The 9,492-nt window shown below is 43.7% G+C and overlaps 1 non-coding gene across 1 annotated transcript; it reads left to right on the forward strand.

Annotated features, from left to right (window-relative positions):
* Window positions 1-2,252: 2,252 nt before the first annotated feature.
* Window positions 2,253-2,358, forward strand: LOC111877257 (small nucleolar RNA R71). Its single transcript, XR_002845362.1, has one exon. It is a non-coding gene; the product is annotated as a small nucleolar RNA R71 (small nucleolar RNA).
* Window positions 2,359-9,492: the final 7,134 nt, after the last annotated feature.

Here is a 9,492-nt window from a genome sequence, read left to right on the forward strand (position 1 = left end):
GCATATGCCTGATCGCAAAATTTTGTAAAATCACACATTTTAACTAACTACTTTGCATTTTATTTATTAATTAAAGCTCCCCACAGCTAATTCTTTACTAAGTATCAGTTATTAGATGATGAGTTGATATCTTTCCTAATTAAAAACTCAAAAATTAAAAGAAAAGAAAATGCAAACCAAGCTCGGGTTGCCTCCCGAGAAGCGCTTCTTTTTCTTGGAGTTTTGAGCTGGACTCCATGCCTTCTACGTTGAATCTTCTGAAGAGTCCACCACTAAGATCTTTTGTTCCTTGAATCGCCTCTTGTAAGCTTGAACTCGCCTTTCGTATGCTTTCTTTGAATTCTCTTTTTTAGCTTTGACCTCTTCTTCAAGCTTGTGTTTGGTGCCTTTAGTTTCTTCCTTGCACTCTATAGCATCCTCCTCCTCTTTCACCACCGGCTTTGTCACTCTTGAAGTGACCTCCTCTTCATCACTTGTCATCTCCTCATCCTTTTTGCTCACCCAAGAAGGTGGACTCTTGTAAGCTATGACTTCAACCAAATATGGAACAGATGCTCTTGGTTTTGTTCTTTTGACTTAATGAACTGCCTTGATCTCTTCTTCCATAAGCTTTTCCAGTTCTTCTAGTTCATTGTCTTCATTAATTGTGAACACCTCTTCTTGAACATGATCCTCTTGGAAGTCATCTTGTATTCTAAAAACTTCTTATTCATATCCAACCCTCAAAGTGAGCTTAGACTCACGAATATCAACAAGAGCTTCAGCAGTGTTAAGCAATGGACGACCAAGGATAATTGGGACATCGGGGTCTTCCTTCATATCCAACACTACAAAATCTATTGGAAAAACAAATTTTCCAATTTTCACCAAAATATCCTCCACTATGCCCCGGGGTTGTGTCACTGAACGGTTCGCCATGTGAATCGTCATTTTTGCAGCCTTCATCTTCTGAAATTCCATTTTTTGATAAAATGAAAAAGGCATCAAATTAATGCTAGCCCCAGAATCGGCTAAAGCATTAACCTTCATTTTATTACCAAACTCACATGGAAGAGTGAGGCGTCCAGGATCCCCCCATCTTCTCTGATGTCTCTCCCAACACGGCTTTTGAGCTTTGTTCACTTAGAACCACCTTAGACTGCTTCTTTAATTGCTTGCGAGTGTCTATCAAATCTTGTAGTAATTTCTGATGCTCGGGAATTTTGGATAAGGACTCGACAAAGGGAGTATTAATCGGGATCCCTTTCACATGCTTGACAAACTCTATATGCTCCTTCTCCAGTAGACTAAGTGCAGCTCGGGATGGAAATGGAAAAGGCGGCTGATAAACCGGAACGGGTTCAAAGACTTTTTGATCAGACATGAGCCACGTCGTGGCCAGAGGAGTGCCACATCGTGGCGAAGCTGTTTCAGCAACCCTTTCACTTTCGAACTTTGGCTTCTTTGGTTTTGGATCAGGCTGCTGTGATTCTTCTTCCAATGCCTCCAAGAACCCAGAGATTGCTTCTTCTTCAGTATCGATGGCTATTACATGAGATTGGGTCTTTACTTCGGGATTCTTCGGGGACAATTTTTCATGAACCAGATTGGCTAGTTGACCAAATTGTACTTCAAGGTTATGGATGGAGGCTTGCTGATTTTTTATTAAAGTTTGTTGTTCCATAATAGCAGAATCAGTGGCATCGTGTCTCTTTTCTGAAGCTTCCATAAACGTCATCAATATGGTCTCTAGATCGGGTTTCTTCTCAGCCGGTGGCTGCTCTTTTTGATAGAAGCCTCTCCCTGTTTGCCTATACTTCTCTTCGTTTTGATTCTTATACTCTTCATATGGCAGCCACTCCTTCTTTGGTTTCCTCTAGCCCTCATCAAACTTATCCCCACTCGAGTAGCACACTTGAGCTTTTCTGCTCCCAAACTCGTCTAAATTGCAGTCCTTGGTCAAGTGTGGACCACTACATCTCTCGCAACTCACTCTTATGGCATGAATTGGCTGGTCCATTTGTGTTATCCTTCGATCCAAATTATTCAGCATGGCCATTACAGCTGCTATTTCTTCAGTTTGGGCCCCTCCACCGCCTTTGACTCCATCTTGCCTTGGGTTGTGGTATTCGCGAGAGTGCTTCGCGAGTTCTTCAATCAGCTCCTTGACCTCCCTTGGATTTTTCTTTGTCAACGGTCCTTGAGATTCAAGGAGTTGTCTTGTCATAACGTTGACCCCATCATAGAAGATTGACATCTCTTGTTGCACATTTAGATCATGATGAGGGCATTTTCTGAGCAAGCCTTGTACCGCTCCCATGCTTCGTATAATGACTCCCCCGGCTGTTGCTGAAAGTTGGCTATTGCCTTCTTGAGTTTGGCTATCTTGGATGGCGGGCAAAACTGATCCAGGAATTTCTCACGCATTTGAGCCCAAGTGGTAATTGTACCCAGTGGAAGTGCTTTTAACGACTCCTTAGCAGCTCCTTTGAAAGTGATGGGAAGCATCCTAAGCAAGACTGTGTTTCTGTTGACATTTGGGACATTGAAGTAATCTGCAATTTTGTTAACTTCATCTAGATGCTTAAAAGCATCCTCATGATCTTTCCCAAAAAATGGGATATCCTTCAGTGCAGTCAATATGTGCCCCTTCAACTCGAATGTGGCAGTGGCATGTATTGCGGGTTGGACTAAATCGGGACCCATATCTTCTCGGATCCGCTTCTTGTAAGCTCCCATGGACATCTCTTCAATTGTTGCCATCTCGTTCCTTGGCTCGTTCTCGGGTTCGCTCGTATGTTCTTCAAATTTTGGCTCGGTATCGTATTCGGACTCGGTTTGGACGGGTGTTTGATCCAAGTGCTCAAAATTGCTCTTGTGCCTCGCGGATGAAATCGACTCTCCTGTCTTCTTTCCCGACTTCCTTGAAAAAGCTGACTTGAATTCTTGTAAGGGAGTCTTTTCTTGTGAATTGCAGACTCGGGTGGCACCAAGGGTGTGTTTGAGCCTCTGGTCATGAACTCCTTCAAATAAACTAAATAAACAAGGTAAAACTGAACTAAAATAGAAAAACTAACTAACAACTAAAAATCTAGTGATCTAGATGTCCACGTCGTGGTACGTATCTGGCCACGTCGTGGACTCTGTGAAAAATTAAACTTTGCTAAAAAATTAACTTTTTGTGGGTTTTACTCCACAAGAAGGATTGATTAATTTAATGCAAATAAATAAGCTAAAAACTAAGCCGTTCCCCGGCAACGGCACCAAAAACTTGATGTGCACAAAAGTACCCACTAATTTTAATATTTGTAACCTAACAAACTTAGACTAACTATGCACTTATAGGCAGTGTACCTAGTCAGATTACAGTATAGCTTAGGTAAGTCGGGTGTCGATCATAGGGAACAGTGTTACTAATTAATTTACTTACTATTAAATTAACCTAATTATTAACAAGTTTAAAAGGGGTTTTATATGATTTTACAAGATCAGACGAACTTAAATCAAATTCAATAAGTAAAAACACACTCTTGTCTAGTTTGAATCCACTTCTTCCTTATGGCTAGCTAATGATTATGGATTATATAGTTGGTTTTAGTTGTATTAGTAATTTAGTTCTAACTTTACCAATAATTAACTAATTCATGTCAAACCATGTATGTTCACACACAATTAAACACATAACTAATTATGAATGTAATATGCTATGTAAGGTTTGTTATAAAAACGCAATTGTAGTCACAATACACGTTCTCTAGCACAGCTAAGCTTATTTACTCTAATTACTAACTAATATTAGTCAATCCTATCTCTAACAATTCAATGTTCACTAAATCATTAGGTAAACTAGTTCATGCAGTTAATGGTCACTAAGATACACAGAACATGCAATCAAGCAATTAGATAAACAAACATAAGCATGCTAGGTAACACAAATCAAACACAAGCAATTTTACCAAGTAAATAAATCCATAAAAATTGAGAAAGTAGATAGATTTAGCTGCTCATCATAGCAATTAACAAACTAACACAAATTGAAGTGATAGAAATCATGTTCTTAATTAACTAAAATATAGACCTTTACTCTTTTTGGTGTTGAAAACCTTTTTCCAGAACCTTTCTTCCGTTCAAAATTGCCTTCTGGAACTCCTTTCTTCAGCCAAAAAGTTGCCTCCTTCGTAATGATCAAGAATGCTTAAATAGCCTCCAAAATCTCGCGCCACGTCGTGGCTATCCAGGCCACGTTGTGGGCTCCAAGTTATCCGTACCAGGCAAGGATTCCTCAATAACGCGATCTTTATCTTCTAGAATTCTCATGCCATGTCGTGGCTGACTTTTCCACGTCGTGGGTTTAGTAATTTTCGTGGATTTATTCATCTCTTGTCTTCCAAGTCTCCCATGTTCTACATATTGTCACTTTTAGTCCCTCTCTTCGAAAATCCTTTTAGTTGACTGAAAATAACAATTTAAAGTCATAAGTACCATTATTCTAAACATATTATCAACTTATTAATAAAAATGTACTTAAATATTGCCTAAAAATAGGTATAAATATGGCAATATCATATACTTTGACATGATAACATTTTGAAAACAAATTTGTAATAATTGTTGGTTTCTGAATGTTTTAAAAGGTTTTAAATTGACATGATTTTTATGGGTGTTACAAGTTGGTATCAAAGCCTTGGTTTGAGTGAATTGGAGGAAACACTCATGTGTTTTCTGTCTCAAACTAAGGACAGGGTTTTAAAATGATTTTTCAAATGGTTTTCAAAATACTAAAGGAGGATGCAAGTGTACGATCAGTCGGAGCCAATAAGTAGACGTCAAAATACCTTACAGATTATTTGATTTTGTGATATAATAGAACAACATGTTAGTACTAGGATAGGGATCTTCAAGAATTGCATGATAGAATTGCCTGATTATATGATGCCTGATAGCCTAGGGTTTTTCCTTATATTAAATTGATATCATTACTGTAGTTGCTTAGTGTATGCATCACGGTTGTACATAATTAAGATCTTATAGCTTGAGAATGTTTGATTTAGCCTTGTTTCCTGTTCTTTTCCGATGAAGGGCTTAGGGTAGGATCAGGTATTCGAAAGTCTATATGGTCCAGCGTTATGTATGGCTAGCATACACGGGTGTTGCAGGGTTGGTGGAAGTTTCATGGGTGGGTTGTGCAGAATCAGTAGACCAATTATAAGATATTTAGCCTTCCTCTAGTAGTGAGGGTTGAGCGCTCGCCATGCATATGTATATTATTAGGGCGTTGTGATGATACTTGAGAAAAATATGGGTAGGTGTGGAAGGTACGCGTAGCAAGGAAGTCACAACCCCTAGGGCCTTGTTAGGAGTTGGTTCCCAAATTATTGTATGGGATATCTGATATATTCTTGGTATATTTTTCAACATGGTGGTTACTCGGCGATTTGTGACTGGATCCGAATCAGGTTTAAGAGATGGCTATTAGGAGGGACCGACAGTGCCTAAGGTCATTGGTCAGATGAGGTCAGATGAGCTGGACGCCAGGATTCAAGAGATCCTGCATGATGAGGTTGCTACTCTGTTCTGGGCACAACTGTTGGAGATGTTTGGGAATATTAAGATCGCCATGGTTGAGTACTTCGATGAGAGCTATGTAGCCATTTTTGAGACGACTGCCACAACAACTACAGTAGTTGTAATGGCGACAGAGGGAGGATCCAGTCGTGCTTTTCAGTACCGGGACTTCAATAACATGAAGCCCTCGAATTTTGAGGGGATTCAGGACCCGATTATAGCCATGATGTAGCTGTCTGACGTGAAGGGGTATTTCTTCACGTGCTCATGTCCTGATGACCAAAAGGTCGATGTGCCCTGAACTTGCTAAGGTCTAGGGCAAAAGACTGGTGGAGGTTGATGATTGGGTCGTATATTGATGATTAGAGTTTTGCACTCGCTACATTCTGCGGGTCAAGCGGGAGCAGTTGGCACAAGAGTTTTTGGATCTGAAACAGGGTACGGAGACGGTGATGGAGATCACCCGCATGTTCACTGAGAGGGAAATGTTATGCCCGGAGTTTGCTTCTGATCAGGCTTAGATGACACGTTATCTAAGCATGCTCAAGACTGACATCCATCAGTTTGTTACTACCCAGCGTTGTGATACACTACTGGAGTTACAGGAGGCCGCTAGGCAGCGTGAGCTTAAGATTGAGTTACAGTTACGGGACCAGAGACATGCCCCGACGCAGTCACAGCCGGCGCCAAAATGATCTAAGACCGCTAATTCCAGGATGGGAGGACAGTATGGCCGCACTTGTGGTAAGTGCGGGAAGGGTCACTCGGAGGTTTATAGATCGAGTAGTGTGCTGCAAATATGGAAAGGAAGGGCATTTTATGAGGGATTGTCGCCGGACAATCCCGGTTCAGGATATGAGGATCTGCTACCACTGCCACCAGGTTGGTCACGTGAAGATCAGTTGTCCACAACTCACTTCCAGACCGGCGCAGGCTCCAGCGCTGACTACACTGAGGATTACTGACGGGAGTTAGGGTAGAGAAGCGCCCCCGAGGGCTCAGGGACGTGCCTTGCATCTTACAACAGAGTAGGCAGGACAACACCAGACGTGGTTGCTGTTATGTTTCTATCCCTTATCTTACTGATTACATCTGTTTTATGCTTATATGTTTGTACCTGTAATTAGGTACGTTCTTAGTGAACTCTTTACCTGCTTTGGTATTATTTGACTCGGGGGCGAGTCAGCCGTTTGTCTCTCAGTCATTCGGTAGGGAGTTCGGTTTGCCAGTAGGAGAGCTAGAGTGTCCATTGCGAGTCTCTATCGCCAACGAACACGAGATTTTTTGCTTCTTCCGTCTATCAAGGTTGCGTGTTTGAGATCTCTGGGGTATCTTTTCCGATAGACTTGATTACGATCCCCATGGGGGATGTGTGTGTGATCGTGGGTATGGACTGGCTTAGTCGCTTCGGTGCCATGATCGACTGCGAGGGTCATGGAGTGGTAGTTCGAACCCTAAGTAGGGGAGAATTGGTTGTCTACGACGAGGGCAACAGGTTGGGTTCAGGGTTCTGCTCAGCCGCTAGGGTTCGACAGTATATTCAGCACGGGTGTGCGGGTTATCTAGTGTATGTGGTGGGTACGCGGGTCAGGGATCAGAATTCAGTTTCAGAGGTTCCAGTAGTCAGGGAGTTTGTCGGCATGTTCCCGGAGGAGTTACCCGGAGTGCCTCCAGAGAGGCAGGTCGAGTTTAGGATCGACTTAGTGTCAGGTGCGGCCCTTATCACCAAGGCGTCGTACCGTTTGACACCACCATAGATACAGGAGTTGTCATCACAACTGCAGGAACTGTTGGGCAAGTAGTTCATTCGTCTGAGCAGTTCTCCGTTGGGAGCGATGATTCTCTTCGTCAAGAAGAAGGATGGTTCACACCGGAAGTGCATCGACTACTGGGAGTTGGACAAGTTGACGGTGATGAACCGTTATCCACTCCCGAGGATAGATGATCTTTTCAATCAATTGAAGGGGGCATCTTGATTCTCCAAGATAAACCTGAGGTCCGGGTACCATCAGATTAGGGTTAGGGAGGAAGACGTAGAGAAGACCGCATTCCGGACTCGTTATGGACATTACAAGTTCGTGGTGATGCCGTTTGGGCACACCAACGCGCCAGCGGTGTTCATGGACCTGATGAATCGGGTTTGCAGACCGATGCTTGATCGCTCGGTCATTATGTTCGTAGATGATATCTTAGTGTACTCCAAGACCCGAGAGTAGCATAAGGAGCATCTTCAAGAGCTATTGGGAGTTTTGAGGCAAGAACAACTTTATGCCAAATTCTCGATGTGCGAGTTTTGGTTACTAGAGGTTCAATTCCTTGGACATCTCGTTTACTAGATGATATCTTAGTGTACTCGAAGTCTCTTTCAGATATCAGGAGCTTCTTGGGATTGGCAGGGTACCACCAGAGATTCATATAAGATTTCTCCAAGATTGTGGTACCCCTCACTCGTCTGACGAGGAAAGGGGTGGATTTCCGGTGGGGCCCCGAGCAGCAGAGGGCTTTTAAGACCCTCAGACAGCGACTTTGCGAGGCTCCAGTCTTGACTCTCCTGGAGGGAGTTGAGGATTTTGTAGTGTTCTGTGATGCATTCATCACGGGACTAGGAGTGGTCCTCATGCAGAGAGGACGGGTAATAGCCTACACATTGCGACAGTTAAAGACACACGAGACGAGATACCCTACTCATGATCTGGAGTTGGGAGCAGTGGTATTCGCTCTCAAGATTTGGAGACATTACCTCTATGGGGTCCATTGTACCATATACACAGACCAAAAGAGTTTGAGACACATCATGGATCAACCGAACCTGAACATGAGACAGCGCAGGTGGCTTGACTTGGTCAAGGATTATGACTGCGAGATCTTTTACCATCCTGGTAAAGCGAATGTGGTTGCGGACGCTCTGAGCCGCAAGTCAGCTGGATCTTCTACTCCACCGACATGTATGAGGATATCAGTGGATTCTCCACTAGTGAGTTTGATCAGGGAGGCTCAAGCCAAGGGTATGCAACAAGATAATTGGAAGCTTGAGAGGATTAAGGGTGAGAACACTCGGTTTGTGCAGGATAATCGGGGATTATTGACTCGTTGCGTTCGGGTCTGGGTTCCGATGTCTGGTGGGGTCAGACAGATTGTACTGGGGGAGGCTCATAAGTCTCGTTTCTCTATTCACTCGGGGGCCACCAAGATGTACCGGGATCTACGATTGAGTTACTGGTGGCCATACATGAAGAGGGAGATTGCATAATATGTGAAGAGGTGCTTGACCTGCTGGATGGTCAAGGCCGAGCATCAAAGGCCACACGGTCAGCTGCAGCCTCTAGAGATTCCCATGTGGAAATAGGAGCAGATCACAATGGATTTTATCACCAAGCTTCCGAGGACGACGAAGGGCTTCAATGCTATTTGGGTCACCGTGGATCAATTGACAAAGTGTGTCCACTTTTTAGCGATACGGGAGAGTTCATTGGTCGAGAAGCTTGCCGACTTGTATATCCGCGAGCTCATTGCTCGCCATGGAGTGTCGGTCTTTATTGTCTCAGCCTGTGATGTTCGGTTCACCTCCCATTTTTGGCAGAAGTTCCACGAGGAACTGGGCACGCGGCTGCTGATGACGTGCCTAAGACGGCACAACAGAATCACATCTAGCTAAAGAGCCTAGCGCGCCAGCGGGCTCAGCGCCCGCCAGCGCTCCCTGGAAAAGAATGCCTAGGCAAGGGACTCGCGCCCGCCAAGAGGCATTTCTGTTGTCCCGACTAAAAGCTCGCGCCCACCAAGGGACACTCCTAGCTCGAAGACAAAAGATATGGTCAGGAGACAGACAGTAGCATCAAGCCATTAACATCAGGGCCAATGAGAGCGCCCTGACAGTTGAAGGCGCATGACCCTCCAATCAACGCCCCTGATCTTGTCTCCTCAAAAGCGATCTTGTCTAGTACGGACTGG

This window comes from Lactuca sativa, chromosome 8, assembly GCF_002870075.4.
Source record: "Lactuca sativa cultivar Salinas chromosome 8, Lsat_Salinas_v11, whole genome shotgun sequence".
NCBI lineage: Eukaryota > Viridiplantae > Streptophyta > Magnoliopsida > Asterales > Asteraceae > Lactuca > Lactuca sativa.